Genomic DNA, 17,308 nt, shown 5'->3' with positions numbered 1-17,308 from the left:
TGCTATTGTATTTTCATCTTTAAATCAATCTTTTAATCATGTTTTGATGATTGAACCCTCTTTGGGAGGCTGGCCATTCGGCCATGCCTAGACCTTTTGTTCTTATGTATTTTCAACGGTGGAGTTTCTACACCCCATAGATTAAGGTGTGGAGCTCTGCTGTTCCTCATGAATTAATGCAAAGTACTATTGTTTTTCTATTCAACTCAAGCCTATTTTTTCTCTAAGACATTCATTTGCACTCAAGAACATGATGAATGTGATGATTATGTGACACTCATCACCATTCTCACCTATGAACGCGTGCCTAACAACCACTTCTGTTCTTCATGCAAACAAGCTTGAATGTGTATCTCTTGAGTTTCTAATCTAAGATTGGAACCTTTGTGGTATAGGCTGGAATTATTGGTGGCCATTCCTGAGATTCGGAAAGTCTAAACTTTATCTGTGGTATTCCGAGTAGGATCTGGGAAGGGATGACTGTGACGAGCTTCAAACTCGCGAGTGTTGGGCGTAGTGACAGACGCAAAAGGATCAATGGATCCTATTCCAACATGATCAAGAACCGACAGATGATTAGCCGTGCGGTGACAGCGCATTTGGACCATTTTCACTGAGAGGATGGGAAGTAGCCATTGACAACGGTGAAACCCAACATACAGCTTGCCATGGAAAGGAGTATGAATGATTGGATGAAGACAATAGGAAAGCAGAAGTTCAGGAGGAACAAAGCATCTTCATACGCTTATCTGAAATTCTCACCAATGAATTACATAAGTATCTCTATCTTATTTTATATTTTATTCATCTTTTAATTATCAATTCTCTATAACCATTTGAATTCGCCTAGCTGAGATTTACAAGATGAGCATAGCTTGCTTCAAGCCGACAATCTCCGTGGGATCGACCCTTACTCACGTAAGGTTTATTACTTGGACGACCCAGTGCACTTGCTGGTTAGTTGTGCGGAGTTGTGACAAAGAGTTGAGATTACAATTGTGCGTACCAAGTTGTTGGCGCCATTGATGATCACAATTTCGTGCACCAAGTTTTTGGCGCCGTTGCCGGGGATTGTTCGAGTTTGGACAACTGACGGTTCATCTTGTTGCTTAGATTAGGTAATTTTATTTTGTTTTTATTCTTCATAATTTTTAAGAATGAATTCTAGAGTTTCAGATGATGTTTTTATCATCACAAAAGCTTATTGATTCTCATCAATTTGGCTGTTGTATGTAATGTCCTGCTGAAGCTTGGCTAGCCATGTCTAATCTTTTTAGACTGAAGCTTTAGACTAACATTGCATGATTCCTGAAATTCTTATTAAGAATTTTGAAATCTTTATTTTCTTTTCCAAATAATTTTCGAAAAATTTACAAAAAAATTTATAAAATCATAAAAACCAAAAAATAATTTATGTTTCTTGTTTGAGTCTAGTGTCAATTTTTAAGTTTGGTGTCAATTGCATTTTTCTAAATTTTGAAAATTACATACATTATGTTCTCCACTAATCTTCAAGTTATTCTTGATGATTTCCTTGCTCTGATCTTTAAATTCTCTTGTCTTGTGTGTTTTGTTATTTTTCATATACATTTTCAATTTGTTAGTGTCTCTAATATAAAAATTTCTAAGTTTGGTGTCTTGCATGCATTGTTTATTTGATCTTAGTTTTCCATGATTAGTTACATTTTGATTGTTTGTCATCATTGAAAAATTCAAAAAAAAATTTCAAAATTATGTCTTTTCAAGTCAATAATACAGAGAATTAAAGATTCAGAACATGCAGCAGAGGAATTCCAGAGAAAAAGCTGGGCGTTCAAAACGCCCAATGAGGAAGGAGAACTGGCGTTTAAACGCCAGCCAGGGTACCTGGTTGGGCGTTAAACGCCCAAAAGGGTAGTATTTTGGGCGTTAAATGCCAGATTGGATACCATTCTGGGCGTTTAACGCTAGGATGGCACAAGAGGGAAGATTTTGTTTTCAATTCAAATCTTTTTCAAATTTTCATAATTTTTCAAAATAAAATCTTTTTCAGATCATATCTTTTCAATCATATCTTTTGAAAATCAAATCCTTTCCATTTTTTTTAGTATTTTCGAAAATCCTTGCTAAAATTAATGATTTAATTCAAAATTTTCAAGTTGTTACCTGCCTATTAAAAAAGGATCAAATTTTAAATTCTAGAATCATGTCTTTTAATTTCTTGTTAGTCAAGTAATCAACTTTAATTTTAAAAATTCTTTTAAATTGATTTTCAATCATATCTTCTCAATCACATCTTTTTCAAAATAATTTTCAATCATATTTTTTTTTATTTATGATTTCAAAATCTTTTTCAAAATCACTTAACTACTTTCTCAATTTTAATTTTCGAAAATCATCAATCAATTTTTTTCAAAATTTCTTTTAATTATTTCAAAATCTTTCAAAATTTAATTTCGAAAATTCTTTTCTCCCCTCTCACGTTCTTCTATTTAAGGGACTAGCACTCTTCCTCAATGTGCAATTCGGACTCCCTCTCTCTATAAGTTCAAATTCTCTCCTTTCTACCTCCTCCTTCTATTCTTCTTTTCCTCTGACATCTCAAGGAATCTCTATACTGTGACATAGAGGATTCCATACTTTCTTCTCCTCTCTTTCATATGAGCAGGAGCAAGGACAAAGGCATTCTTGTTGAAGCTGATCCTGAACCTGAAAGGACCTTGAAGAGAAAGCTAAGAGAAGCTAAAGCACAACTCTCTGGAGAGGACCTAACAGAAATTTTCAAACAAGAAGAAGCCATGGAAGCCGAAAACAACAACAATGCCAACAATGCAAGGAAGGTGCTTGGTGACTTTACTGCACCTACTCTCGACTTCTGTGGGAGAAGCATCTCTATCCCTGCCATTGGAGCAAACAACTTTGAGCTGAAGCCTCAATTAGTTTCTCTAATGCAACAGAATTGCAAGTTTCATGGACTTCTATTGGAAGATCCTCATCAGTTCTTAGCTGAATTCTTGTAAATCTGTGACACTGTTAAGACCAATGGGGTTGACCCTGAGGTCTACAGACTTATGCTCTTCCCTTTTGCTGTAAGAGACAGAGCTAGGATATGGTTGGATTCACAACCTAAGAAAAGACTGAACTCTTGGGAAAAGCTGGTCAGTGCTTTTCTGGCCAAATTCTTTCCACCTCAAAAATTGAGTAAGCTAAGAGTGGAGGTCCAGACCTTCAGACAGAAGGAAGGTGAATCCCTCTATGAAGCTTGGGAAAGATACAAGCAATTAATCAGAAGGTGTCCTTCTGACATGCTTTCTGAATGGAGCATCATAGGTATCTTCTATGATGGTCTATCTGAACTATCCAAGATGTCATTGGACAGCTCTGCTGGAAGATCTCTTCATCTGAAGAAGACGCCTGCAGAAGCTTAGGAACTCATTGAGGTGGTTGCAAATAACCAATTCATGTACACTTCTAAAAGGAATCCTGTGAATAATGGGACAAATCAGAAGAAAAGAGTTCTTGAGATTGATACTCTGAACGCCATATTGGCTTAGAACAAAATATTGACTCAGCAAGTCAATATGATTTCTCAGAGTCTGTCTAAAATGCAAGCAGCAACAGGCAGTACCAAAGAAGCTTTATCTGAAGAAGAAGCTTATGATCCTGAGAACCCAGCAATGGAAGAGGTGAATTACATGGGAGAACCCTATGAAAACACATATAATCCTTCATGGAGAAATCACCCAAATCTCTCATGGAAGGACCAACAGAGGCCTCAACAAGGCTTCAACAACAGTAATGGTGAAAGAAATAGGTTTAGCAATAGCAAGCCTTTTCCATCATCTTCTCAGCAACAGACAGAGAATTCTAAGCAGAGCCACTCTGACTTAGCAACTGTAGTCTCTGATCTATCTAAGACCACTCAAAGTTTCATGACTGAAACAAGGTCCTCTATTAGAAATTTGGAGGCACAAGTGGGTCAGCTGAGTAAGAAAATTACTGAACTCCCTCCTAGTACTCTCCCAAGCAATACAGAACAAAACCCAAAGAGAGAATGCAAGGCCATAAACACGTCCCACATGGCAGAATGCATAGAAGATGGAAAGGCAGTGATTTTCACTGAGGAAGACCTCAATGGACGTCCACTGGCCTCCAAGGAGTTCCCTAATGAGGAACCATGGGAATCTGAGCCTCATACAGAGACCATAGAGGTTCCATTGAATTTACTTCTGCCATTCATGAACTCTGATGAGTATTCTTCCTCTGAAGAGGATGAAAATGTTACTAAAGAGCAATATGCTAAGTACCTTGGAGCAATCATGAAGCTAAATGCCAAGCTATTTGGTAATGAGACTTGGGAGGATGAACCCCCTTACTCACCAAAGAACTGGATGACTTGACTAGGCAGAGATTACCTCAGAAGAGGCAGGATCCTGGAAAGTTCTCAATACCTTGTACCATAGGCACCATGACCTTTGAGAAAGCTCTGTGTGATCTGCGGTCAAGTATAAACCTCATGCCACTCTCTGTGATGGAGAAGCTAGGGATCCGTGAGGTACAAGCTGTAAGAATCTCACTAGAGATGGCAGACAATTCAAGGAAACAGGCTTATGGACTTGTAGAGGATGTCTTGGTAAAGGTTGAAGGCCACTACATCCCTGCTGATTTCATAATCCTAGACACTGGGAAGTGTATGGATGAATCCGTCATCCTTGGCAGACCCTTCCTAGCCACAGCAAAAGTTGTGATTGATGTTGACAGAGGAGAATTGGTCCTTCAAGTGAATGAGGACTCCCTTGTGTTTAAAGCTCAAGGATCTCCCTCTGTAACCATGGAGAGGAAGCATGAAAAGCTTCTCTCAATGCAGAGTCAATTAGAGCCCCCACATTCAAACTCTAAGTTTGGTGTTGGGAGGCCATCATCATGCTCTGAGTATCTGTGAGGCTCCATGAGAGCCCACTGTCAAGCTATTAACATTAAAGAAGCGCTTGTTGGGAGGCAACCCAATTTTATCATATCTATTTATTTTCCATTGTTATTTTATATTTTCTGTAGGTTGATGATCATGTGAAGCCACAAAAATAACTGAAAAAGCAAAAACAAAATGAAAAACAGTATTAAAAATAGCACACCTTGGAGGAGAAGCTTACTGGCGTTTAAACGCCAGTAAGGGTAGCAGAATGGGCGTTAAATGCCCAGTCGAGCACCATTCTGGGTGTTTAACGCCAGAAATGGGCATAGAGTTGGCGTTTAAACACCATAAAGGGGAGAAAAGCTGGAGTTAAACACCAGAAATGGGCAGGAACCTGGCATTTAACGCCAGGATTGGCAATCAAGGGGGCGTCTACACGCCAACATGGTGCAGGGATGAGAAATCCATGACACCTCAGGATCTGTGGACCCCACAGGATCCCCACCTACCTCCTCTCTCTCTCTCTCTCTTCTTCACACCTTTCCATAACACCCTTCCCCAAATACCCTTCACCAATGACCTCAATACCTCTTCCCCAAAAATCCCTCACCTATCAAATCCTACCCTCTTCTCCATAATCTCTTCACCAATCCACATCCATCCACCATAGATCCCCACCTACCTCACCATTCAAATTTAAACCACTTTCCCTCCCAAACCCACCCATACATGGCCGAACCCTACCCCTCTCTACATTCCTATATAAACCCATCTTCATTCATTCATTTTCACACATCATACACACTACTTCTCCCCCTTGGCCGAACCACAAAACCCCCTCCATCTCCTCCATTTTCTTCTTCTACTCTTTTCTTTCATCTTTTGCTCGAGGACGAGCAAGCCTTCTAAGTTTGGTATGGTAAAAGCTAAAGCTTTTTATTTTTCCATAACCATTTATGACACCTAAGGCCGGAGAAACCTCTAGAAAGAGGAAAGGGAAGGCAAAAGCTTCCGCCTCCGAGTCATGGGAGATGGAGAGATTCATCTCAAAGATCCATCAAGACCACTTCTATGAAGTTGTGGCCAAGAAGAAGGTGATCCCCGAGGTCCCTTTCAAACTCAAAAAGGGTGAATATCCGGAGATCCGACATGAGATTCGAAGAAGAGGTTGGAAAGTTCTCACCAACCCCATTCAACAAGTTGGAATCTTAATGGCTCAAGAGTTTTATGCCAATGCATGGATCACCAAGAACCATGATCAAAGTGTGAACCCGGACCCAAAGAATTGGCTTACAATGGTCCGGGAGAAATACTTAGATTTCAGTCCGGAAAATGTAAGGTTGGCATTCAACTTGCCAATGATGCAAGGAGATGCACGTCCCTACACTAGAAGGGTCAACTTTGATCAAAGGTTGGACCAAGTCCTCATAGACATTTGTGAAGAGGGCGCTCAATGGAAGAGAGATTCAAGAGGGAAGCTGGTTCAACTAAGAAGGCATGACCTCAAGCCCGTGGCTAGGGGATGGTTGGAGTTTATCCAACGCTCAATCATTCCTACTAGTAACCGGTCTGAAGTTACTATAGACCGGGCTATCATGATCCATAGCATCATAATTGGAGAGGAAGTAGAAGTTCATGAGGTTATATCCCTAGAACTCTACAAGGTGGCGGACAAGTCTTCTACTTTGGCAAGGTTAGCCTTCCCTCATCTCATTTGTCACCTCTGTAATTCAGCTGGAATTGACATAGAGGAAGACATCCTCATTAATGAGGACAACCCCATCACTAAGAAAAGGATGGAGCAAACAAGAGAGCCCACTCATGGACAAGAGCATGAGAAAATTCCTCATCATGAAATCCCTGAGATGTCTCAAGGGATGCATTTTCCTCCATAAAACTATTGGGAACAACTCAACACCTCCCTAGGAGAATTAAGTTCCAACATGGGACAACTAAGGGTGGAGCACCAAGGGCATTCCATCCTCCTCCATGAAATTAGAGAAGACCAAAGAGTCACGAGGGAGGAGAAACAAAGGCAAGGAAGAGACATTGAGGAGCTCAAGGACTCTATAAGATCTTCAAGAGGAAGAACAAGCCGCCATCACTAAGGTGGACCCGTTCTTTAATTTCCTTGTTCTTATTTTTCTGTTTTTCAAAAATTATGCTTTATGTTTTATTTATGTTTGTGTCTTATTACATGATCACTAGTATCTAAGTGTCTATGCCTTAAAGCTATGAATGTCCTATGAATCCATCACCTTTCTTAAATAAAAAGTGTTTTTAATTGCAAAAAGAAAAAGAAGTACATGAATTTCGAATTTTAAAACAGATTAATTATTTTGATATGGTGGCAATACTTTTTGTTTTTCTGAATGAATGCTTGAACAGTGCATATTTTTTAATTTGTTGTTCATGAATGTTAAAATTGTCGGCTCTTGAAAGAATGATGAAAAAAGGAGAAATGCTATTGATAATCTGAAAAATCATAAAATTAATTCTTGAAGCAAGAAAAAGCAGTGAAAAGCTTGCAGAAAAAAAAGAGGCAAAAAATAAAAAAAAATAGAAAGAAAAAGCAAGCAGAAAAAGCCAATAGCCCTTTAAACCAAAAGGCAATGGTAAAATAAAAAGGATCCAAGGCTTTGAGTATCAGTAGATAGGAGGGCCCACAGGAATAAAATCCTGGCCTAAGCGGCTAAACCAAGCTGTCTCTAACCATGTGCTTGTGGCATGAAGGTGTCAAGTGAAAAGCTTGAGACTGAGCGGTTAAAGTCATGGTCCAAAACAATAAGAGTGTGCTTAAGAGCTCTGGACACCTCTAATTGGGGATTCTAGCAAAGCTGAGTCACAATCTGAAAAGGTTCACCCAGTTATGTGTCTGTGGCATTTATGTATCCGGTGGTAATACTGGAAAACAAAATGCTTAGGGTCACGGGCAAGACTCATAAAGTAACTATGTTCAAAAATCAACATGCTGAACTAGGAGAATCAATAACACTATCTAAATTCTGAGTTCCTATAGATGCCAACCATTCTAAACTTCAAAGGATAAAGTGAGATGCCAAAACTGTTCAGAAGCAAAAAGCTAATAGCCCCGCTCATCTAATTAAGACTGATCTTCATAAATGTTTTTGGAATTCATTGTATATTCTCTTCTTTTTATCCTATTTGATTTTCAGTTTCTTGGAGACAAGCAACAATTTAAGTTTGGTGTTGTGATGAGCGGATAATTTATACGCTTTTTGGCATTGTTTTTAGGTAGTTTTTATTATGTTTTAGTTAGTTTTTATTATATTTTTATTAGTTTTTAAATAAAAATCATATTTCTGGACTTTACTATGAGTTTGTGTATTTTTCTGTGATTTCAGGTATTTTCTGGCTGAAATTGAGGGACCTGAGCAAAAATCTGATTCAGAGGCTTAAAAAGGACTGCAGATAATATTGGATTCTGACCTCTCTGAACTCAAAGTGGATTTTCTGGAGCTACAAAAGCCCAATTGGCGCTCTCTCAATTGCGTTGGAAAGTAGACATCCTGGGCTTTCCAGAAATATATAATAGTCCATACTTTGCCTGAGATTTGATGGCCCAAACTGGCGTTCTAAATCAACATAAAAATTCCTGGCGTCAAAACGCCAGAACTGGCATAAAAGCTGGAGTTAAACGCCCAAACTGGCACAAAAGCTGGCGTTTAACTCCAAGAGAAGCCTCTACACGTGAAAGCTTCAATGCTTAGCCCAAGCACACACCAAGTGGGCCCAGAAGTGGATTTCTGCATCATTTACTTATTTCTCTAAATCCTAGGCTATTAGTTCTCTATAAATAGGACCTTTTGCTATTGTATTTTCATCTTTCAATCAATCTTTTAATCATGTTTTGATGATTGAACCCTCTTTGGGAGGCTGGCCATTCGGCCATGGCTAGACCTTTTGTTCTTATGTATTTTCAACGGTGGAGTTTCTACACCCCATAGATTAAGGTGTGGAGCTTTGCTGTTCCTCATGAATTAATGCAAAGTACTATTATTTTTCTATTCAACTCAAGCCTATTTCTTCTCCAAGATATTCATTCACACTCAAGAACATGATGAATGTGATGATTATGTGACACTCATCACCATTCTCACCTATGAACGCGTGCCCGACAACCACTTCCATTCTACATGCAAACAAGCTTGAATGTGTATCTCTTGGGTTTCTAATCTAAGATTGGAACCTTCGTGGTATAGGCTAGAATTATTGGTGGCCATTCCTGAGATCCGAAAAGTCTAAACCTTGTCTGTGGTATTCCGAGTAGGATCTGGGAAGAGATGACAGTGACGGGCTTCAAACTCGCGAGTGTTAGGCGTAGTGACAGACGCAAAAGGATCAATGGATCCTATTCCAACATGATCGAGAACCGACAGATGCTTACTGTGCGGTGACAGCACATTTGGACCATTTTCAATGAGAGGACGGGAGGTAGCCATTGACAACGGTGAAACCCAACATACAGCTTGCCATGGAATGGAGTATGAATGATTGGATGAAGACAATAGGAAAGCAGAAGTTCAGGAGGAACAAAGCATCTTCATACACTTATCTGAAATTCTCACCAATGAATTACATAAGTATCTCTATCTTATTTTATATTTTATTCATCTTTTAATTATCAATTCTCCATAACCATTTGAATCCGCCTAACTGAGATTTACAAGATGAGCATAGCTTGCTTCAAGCTGACAATCTCCATGGGATCGACCCTTACTCACATAAGGTTTATTACTTGGACGACCCAGTGCACTTGCTGGTTAGTTGTGCGGAGTTGTGACAAAGAGTTGAGATTACAATTGTGCGTACCAAGTTGTTGGCGCCATTGATGATCATAATTTCGTGCACCAACCTTGCAAAAGTTCAGCGACGCGTACGCATGGGCGATGCGTACGCATGACAAAGCCACGTGCTGGACGTATCAAAAATTGCTAGGGGCGATTTCTGTGCTGTTTTTGGCCCAGTTTCAATCCCGAAAAGCACATATTAGAGGCTGTAGAGTGGGGGAATCACATTGATTCATTCACACAACTTTCATTAACATAATTTTAGGTTTTAGATGTAGTTTCTAGAGAGAGAGACGCTCTCTCCTCTCTCTAGGTTTTAGGGTTCTTAGGTTTAATTCTTCCAAATTTTAGATTTCTATCTTAGTTTAAATTAGTTTCTCTTCTACTTTTATTTGTCTTAGCATTCTAGTCTATTTAATTCCCTTATTGATTATTTTATGTTCCCAATTTAGTTTATGAATTCTCATGTTAGATTTAATTTTCTATTTAATGCAATTTGAGGTATTTCATATTTATTGCTTCTTCTATTATTTGTGAGTCATCGATGTTTGCAATTGGTTATTTGGATTTAATATTCCTTGCTAGTTTTCTATGTTTTTATGTTGTGCCTTCCAAGTGTTTGATAAAATGCTTAATTGGATTTTAGTGTAGATTTCTCTCCTCTTGGCTTTGGTTGAGTAATTGGAGACTCTTGAGTTATCAAACTCCTTTGTTGACTGATAATTGAAATTCGCCAGTTGATTTGAATCCCTCTAAAGCTAGTCTTTTCTTAGGAGTTGACTAGGACTTGAGGAATCCAATTGATTCGTCCACTTGACTTTCCTTTATAGTTAGAGGTTAACTAAGTAGGAGCAATGGACAATTGATGTCACAATTGATAAGGATAGCTAGGATAGGACGTCTAGTTCTCATACCTTACCAAATACCAAGAGCTTTTCTTAGTTATTAATTCAATTCCTTGTTATTTACATTCCTTGTTCCACATTTTAAAAACCCAAAAAGATACTTTTCCATAACCAATAATAAATACACCTCCCTGCAATTCCTTGAGAGACAACCTGAGGTTTAAATACTTCGGTTTATTTTTATTGGGTTTGCTTTAGTGACAAAAAAAATTTGTATGAAAGGATTCTTTGTTGGTTTAGAAACTATACTAGCAACGAGACTTCAATTGTGAAATTCTAAACCGTCAAAAATCCGTTCATCATAGGTCGCAACCCACCTCGGTGAGTTATCTGGTTGGTGATAGGAGCAGAGGATTCGGATACTTCTTTTGAGTCTTTTGATTTATTTTGAATATGTCTCTCATTATTGTATTTTGTTTTGCCTAGAGGCTTGTATTTGTTAGAACAAAACTTCTATAAGCTGTTTTTACTATCGGTTGTTATGTATGGTCTATATATGGCTAGTCGGCTTAAACTCCGCGATCCGTGGCTAGTTTCTTATGATATTATATACTTACTTTTTGTTATATTACCTTTCTTTCTTGTGCTTTAAGTTAGTAGCTTCGATAGTACGTTTTGCGCCATTTCAAATTCTGATTTTGAGCTATATCCTTCATCGGGCTTCTAGATATTATTAATTCCTTCTATATATGATATGTATAAGCTTAGAACTGTCGTAACCTTTGATTAACCTTTGCTTTACGATGCAAGGTAAGGCTTAGGCTAATTAGGGTGTTACATTTAGTGGTATCAGAGCGGTTCATCCTTGTGAGCCTGAGGGATGGACCGATTGTGCTTCATTGCATACTCTGTGTGTCTTTTCTTTTATGCTATTAGGTTATCTACTTGATATCACATAGCATGCTTGTTTGTGAGTGCATGTTTGAGATAATTGAAGCACTAGGCTTTTGATATTGAGACTGATCACCTTGATATCAATTGTTTAGTGTAGACAAGAACCCCAATGGCCACTTACGGATGAGGTCGTATGCGTTCACGAGGAGAGAGTAAGAATGAGCGACCGGCCAATAACCATGCTGAGTTCATGGTGGCAATGGCGAATCTTGTGAACATCATGGGGGCTACCGCTACTGCGACTCTGCAAGCTGTGCAGAGGTTAGGCCAACCGGCCAAAAACGGAAACAGAAATGGTGAAGGAAATGCGAATGAGAATGCGGAAGGAAACGGAGATAACACGGGAGGCGCTCCGATGACCTTGGCGACCTTTCTCAAGGTTCATCCTCCGATTTTTTGAGGTTCAACTAATCCCACGAAAGCGAATAACTGGTTCCAAGCTATGAAATACGCACTGCAAGCACAGCATGTCCCGCATAACCAATACGTGGAGTTTGCTGCTTATCAACTTCAGGAAGAGGCCCAGCATTGGTGGTAAGCAGAGTGCCGCTTGTTACAGCTTCAAAACGCCGACGTTCCTTGGGATGTATTCCAAACGGCCTTCTACCAGAAGTATTTTCCTGAGTCTGCAAGGGAAGCAAAGGAGATAGAACTGATGCAACTGAAGCAAGGTTCTTTGTCTGTGGCAGATTACACAAGCAAATTTGAGAAACTTTGTAGGTTCTCTAGGGCGTGTCAGGGTGCCCCGGAGACCTATGAAAGTTGGAAGTGTATCAGCTACCAAAGGGGTTTGAAGGACGACATCATAACTGATGTGGCTCCTATGGAGATTTGTATTTTCTCTGATTTGGTGAACAAGGCAAGAGTGGTTGAAGAATATGCAAAAATAGTAGCCTCGTCAAAGGATACTTCTGGAGGAAATACTAGTAGGGAGCGTAACGATCACCTTGGACCAAGGGGACAGAACTTTAAGAGAAATGAACACACTCCTCAGCATCTGCGAGGTCAAGGGGATTTCAGAAGAAACAACAACGATCAGTTCCACATGGCAAAGGGAGATGGTCGATGCTACACTTGCGGATTACCAGGGCACCTTGCTAAGGACTGCCATAGAGGGAGGAACCGAGGTGTGGGTAGGAGTCAACAACCAGGCTGAGATTTTACTTTGGGTGCACGTGATGTGATGGGGTCGGATCCTCTGACGAAAGGTAAGCGTATGCTTTGAGTATTATATTGCCGGGACCTGAGGATAGCTTGGTTCTCTCTTTTGCAAAGTCGTCGTTAGGGTTACGGGAGCTTAGAGTTGTGTTGGGAGTAAACCATGGGAAAAGAAGGATTTTAGTGGTGGTAGCCGAGGATTTCGGACTTGTGATGACGAGTGATCAGAGTGGACGTACCGGGAGGGTCACCAGGCATGACTGGAAGTCTTGTCGGTACCCTGTATGAGTGATGGGTGCGGTTCAGCACTAGTGGCAACGGAAGTACCGACTGACGCCTTTACGGTTTCTAAATCATGATTTTTGCGGTTTTAAGGTTTAGAATGATTTTCAAAATCTGGTTTGGGGCTTTGGTTTAAACAATTTGGTTTTGAAACTAGGATTAGAACTTTTGATCAAATGACACTATTTAGAAAGGAAAAGTGAGTCCTAAAATTTTGTTCACTTGTGAATTTGGTTTGTAAATTTTAACTTATCCAAAAGTAATTCAAATGGAAAGGTTTTGATTTAAGGGTTTCAATGAATTTATGAAAATCATGCCTTAAAATGATTGATTTACAAATAAAAAGTTATTGATTCTTTTGATAAGGTTTTAACAATGGACTCACTTAAATTGAGCTTGTTTTTAAAGGTTTTGAAAAATACTACAAAAATCAATATTTGGGTTAAGAAAAAATTTCGAGGTCTTAACAACGATAATCAGAGTGACGCAACAGAAGCTGAGAGAGAATATCGACACGGTAGGACGATAGTGGACGAGATACTTGGGCAACTTGTTGGGTTGGCAACGTCGAAAATAAGATGCTTCGTGGAGAATATATATATATATGTATGTATGTATGTATGTATGTATGTATGTATGTATGTATGTATGTATGTATGTATGTATGTATGTATGTATGTATGTATGTATGTATGTGTATATTACATCGCGTGGCTCGGATTTTCGAGGGTGAAAATCTTTTTAAGGAGGGGAGGATGTAAGAACCCGAGTTTTCACAAATAAAATTATTTAAATACCCAAATTAAATTCCGGAAAGTTAGGATGAGAATTTAGGGATTTAAATATAATTTTTGGACTCAGTAGGTCCTTTCGAGTCAGAAAATGTGTTTTCTGTGAAAAAAAGTGAAGAACCGCGAACCGGCTGTCGAACCGGTTAAACTGGTTCAAGTCTGCTCGGTGCTGCGCGAGAAGCAGTGAAAACAGCCGAAAACCTTAGAAAAATATTAGAAATGGAAAACTGGGCATTAATTTTAAAGGTTTGGCCCGAAGTTAGGCCAAACGGGTTAAAAACGCCAACGGATTGGATCGGGCCCAAATTGGGCCCAAGCCCAACATATAAAAGGTTCATTAATGAACCCATTTCCAGTACACACACATAAACACAACACACCCATTCTGAAATAGAAAGGGGAGAAGAGGAAGAAGAAAACACTATTCACCCATCTCTTCTCTTCGCGATATCTCGAGCTACGGTACTTTGATTTGCGTGCCATCAGTGGCTACGCGTTTCTAGTAAAGAGCTCTACAAAACTCGTTTAAGAAACTGGTAAGGAAAGCTCAAATCCCTCTCAGCTTCTCTCTTCAAAATTTTGGGTTTATTAAGGCTTTGGGTTAAATAAGTTTTTGTGATTTTGGATGTTTAGGTTTGCTCTAATCCTTGCTTAGCATTAAATTTTTGCTATCAAATCTGTTGGAAAAGGTAAGAGCTACTAAACCCTTGTGATTTTATGTTTAAATGGAACCCTAGGTTGATTTGTGATGGTTTATGCATATATAGTTTGATTATTGTGAGTTTGGAGCTTGTTGGTGCTTGTTGGAGTTACATTGGTGGCTTACTTGTGGTGGAAAACTCAACTTGTGCTATTTTGAGATTTTGGTGCATATAGGGAATCGGCCAAGGTTTGGTTTTGGTCTCCTCTATGTAGTATATAATATTCATGGACACTTAGGCTAGTGACTCATAGGATAAGTTTGGATTTATGTGGTTGTTGATGATGGTTGGTTGATGTTGTATGTTGAGATGATATTGCTATGTTAAGAATTAATGATGATAAGATATGAAGCTTGATGATTTTGAATTATTGTATATTGTTGGATATGGATTTAAAGCATGAATGAGTTTGATTATGTGAATTGATAGAGATGAGGTAATGATTGGAATGTATTGGTGGAGGATTAATTTTAGAGTCATATATTTGAGGATTGATGGTTGAGAATGGTGGTTGGTAATCCTAGGAGGTAATATGTGTTATAAATGGGGGTTTGGTATTGAGCTAGTTGGATGTGGCTTGAGAATTGGTAATTTTGAGTATATGTGAATTTGGGTAAAGAGGGAATTTTGGTGAACTTTATTTGATCATAACTTTTGCCTCAGTTTTTGAAATTGATTTAAATTTGTTTAGAATTAAAGATCTTTGAAAACCCTTTAAATTGATATAAAGTTTGTGAAAATTGGAATTTTGTAAAGGAAGTTATGATCATTCAAAGTTGGTGTTGAAAATCTGAAATTATGCAGAGTTGAAGAATTTCAGGATTTCTTATATGTGTGTATGCACAGCCTTGTGCTAACGCACAGTCCTATAAAATTCCTATTATGTGCGGGCGCACAGACCTGTGCGTACGCACAGGCAGGAAAAGGCTCTCGGGTTGCAGCATTAGCACAGCTTGTGCGCGCGCACATCAATGAAGGATTGCGACCTGTGCGGACGCACAGCCTGTGCGCACGCACAAGTCGGGAAGGATCGTCTGTTGGGAGCGCTAGCACACCCTGTGCGAGTGAACAAACCTTACAAGTTTTTATACCTATGCGTACACACACTCATATGCGTACGCACACTTTCAAAATTTTCCTGGGCGTCCGCACGCACACCCCTGTGCGGACGCACACACCTTGTTCCATAAATTTTAACTTTGTTTTCAACTATTTCACCTTTCCAACAAGGTTGTAAGCTTCTGTCACACCATTTTAAGACTCTTGAGCTTTTTTTAGAGCGTTGAAATATGGGAAAGGTCCTAGGGGTTTAAGTTGAGTTTTCCTTTGAAAAGTTAGCAAACGGAGGTTAGGTTTCTGGTGCATTGCTGATGCGTGAGCATCTTATCTATCTTTTCCTTATGAATTTGCACTTGAATTGCCAAGTTTAATCAAAATTTAAATATCTTTTAGCCACTATGGATGCTACTTTGAGTTGTGCACAATTCTATATATTTCAAGTAGCATTTGGATGGATTTGACGGAGTTTTGTAGCAGAAAAGGGAGAAAGCGAAAGATGCTGTCAATCCTGACCTCTTTGCACTCAAACAAGAATAACTTGAGCTACAAAGGTCCAATCGACGTAATTCCAATGGCGTTGGAAAGCTAACTTCCAGGGCTTTTCAACTATATATAATAGTTTATACTTCTTTTCCAGAAACCTCTGCCTCCTCCACATTGAACTTGGCCCCTGCCAAGTTCAGCGTGGAACTTGAAAGCTCCCAGGGAAGCACGCGCCACATCCCACACTGAACTTGGAAAAAGCCAAGTTCAGCGTGGACTCAAAGGGAAACAAGCAAAACGTTGTTGCCTCCGCGATGCTAAACTTGGGAATTTCCAACTTCAGCGTGGACTCAAACCTATGTGCACAAGACTCCACTGTATCATCCACGCTGAACTTGGGAAAAGCCAAGTTCAGCGTGGACCTCGACATCTCCAGTGGTCCCCATTCACTCCAACAAAGGCTACACGCAGAATTTAATGTATTTTTTATTAAACTTTTATTATTTTTATAATTAGAAAAAGATATTATTTAGTTTTTAGGAAATATATTTTACATTAATTATGATTAGATATAAAAGGGAAAAGAATCAACCCTTCAGGCTCATCTCTTCTCTTCTACCTCATTCCGCAATTTACAGTTTTTCAGAATCCTTATTTTTTCTCTGAACCATGAGCAACTAAACCTCCACTGTTAAGGTTAGGAGCTCTGTCTATTGTATGGATTGATACTATTATTTTTCTATTTTAATTCATGTACTGATTTATATTTCAAGAATTGTTTTTGTTATTTATCTTATGAATTTGGGTGGAATGGAAGTATGACCATTGTTCTAATTGAGTTCTTGTATAACTTGGAAAAGCGCTTTACTTGAACAACAGCTTGAAAACATATTCTCCTAAATTTCTAATTATCTGGACTTAACGGGATACGTGACATATAATCCTCTTATATTTGGGTAATTAGAATTTTTGTGGCATATAACTAGAATTAAACTTCACCCTCTAATTGGAATTAAGTGACCAAGGAATTGGCGGTTGATGAATTTTAGAAGAGACTAAAAAGGTCTAAAGAATTAGAGTTTAGTCACAAATAGTTTTCCATGAATTGAATCTTGCATGATTAAAATAGTCAGTAATAAAAGTCAATCCGGAAAATAGATAACTCTGAAGTCTTAACTATTTCTCCATATATTATTTATAACTTGTTTACTGCTTGCTTTCTGATATTCTGAATTTATTGTTAATGCTTTTGAACTCTCAAAACACCATTTTCTGCTTGTCTGACTAAGTCAATCACTTAACCATTGTTGCTTGATCCATCAATCCTCATGGG

The 17,308-nt window shown here is 38.8% G+C and overlaps 1 non-coding gene across 1 annotated transcript; it reads right to left on the bottom strand.

Annotated features, from left to right (window-relative positions):
* Nucleotides 1-3,182: 3,182 nt before the first annotated feature.
* LOC148579461 (small nucleolar RNA R71) lies at nucleotides 3,183-3,290 on the bottom strand. The gene has a single exon (XR_015896900.1). It is a non-coding gene; the product is annotated as a small nucleolar RNA R71 (small nucleolar RNA).
* Between the last annotated feature and the right edge of the window lie 14,018 nt (nucleotides 3,291-17,308).

The sequence above is a fragment of the Arachis ipaensis genome, chromosome B10, assembly GCF_059453495.1.
Source record: "Arachis ipaensis isolate K30076 ecotype BB chromosome B10, ASM5945349v1, whole genome shotgun sequence".
NCBI classification, from domain to species: domain Eukaryota; kingdom Viridiplantae; phylum Streptophyta; class Magnoliopsida; order Fabales; family Fabaceae; genus Arachis; species Arachis ipaensis.
This window is presented reverse-complemented; position numbering and strand designations above follow the sequence as displayed.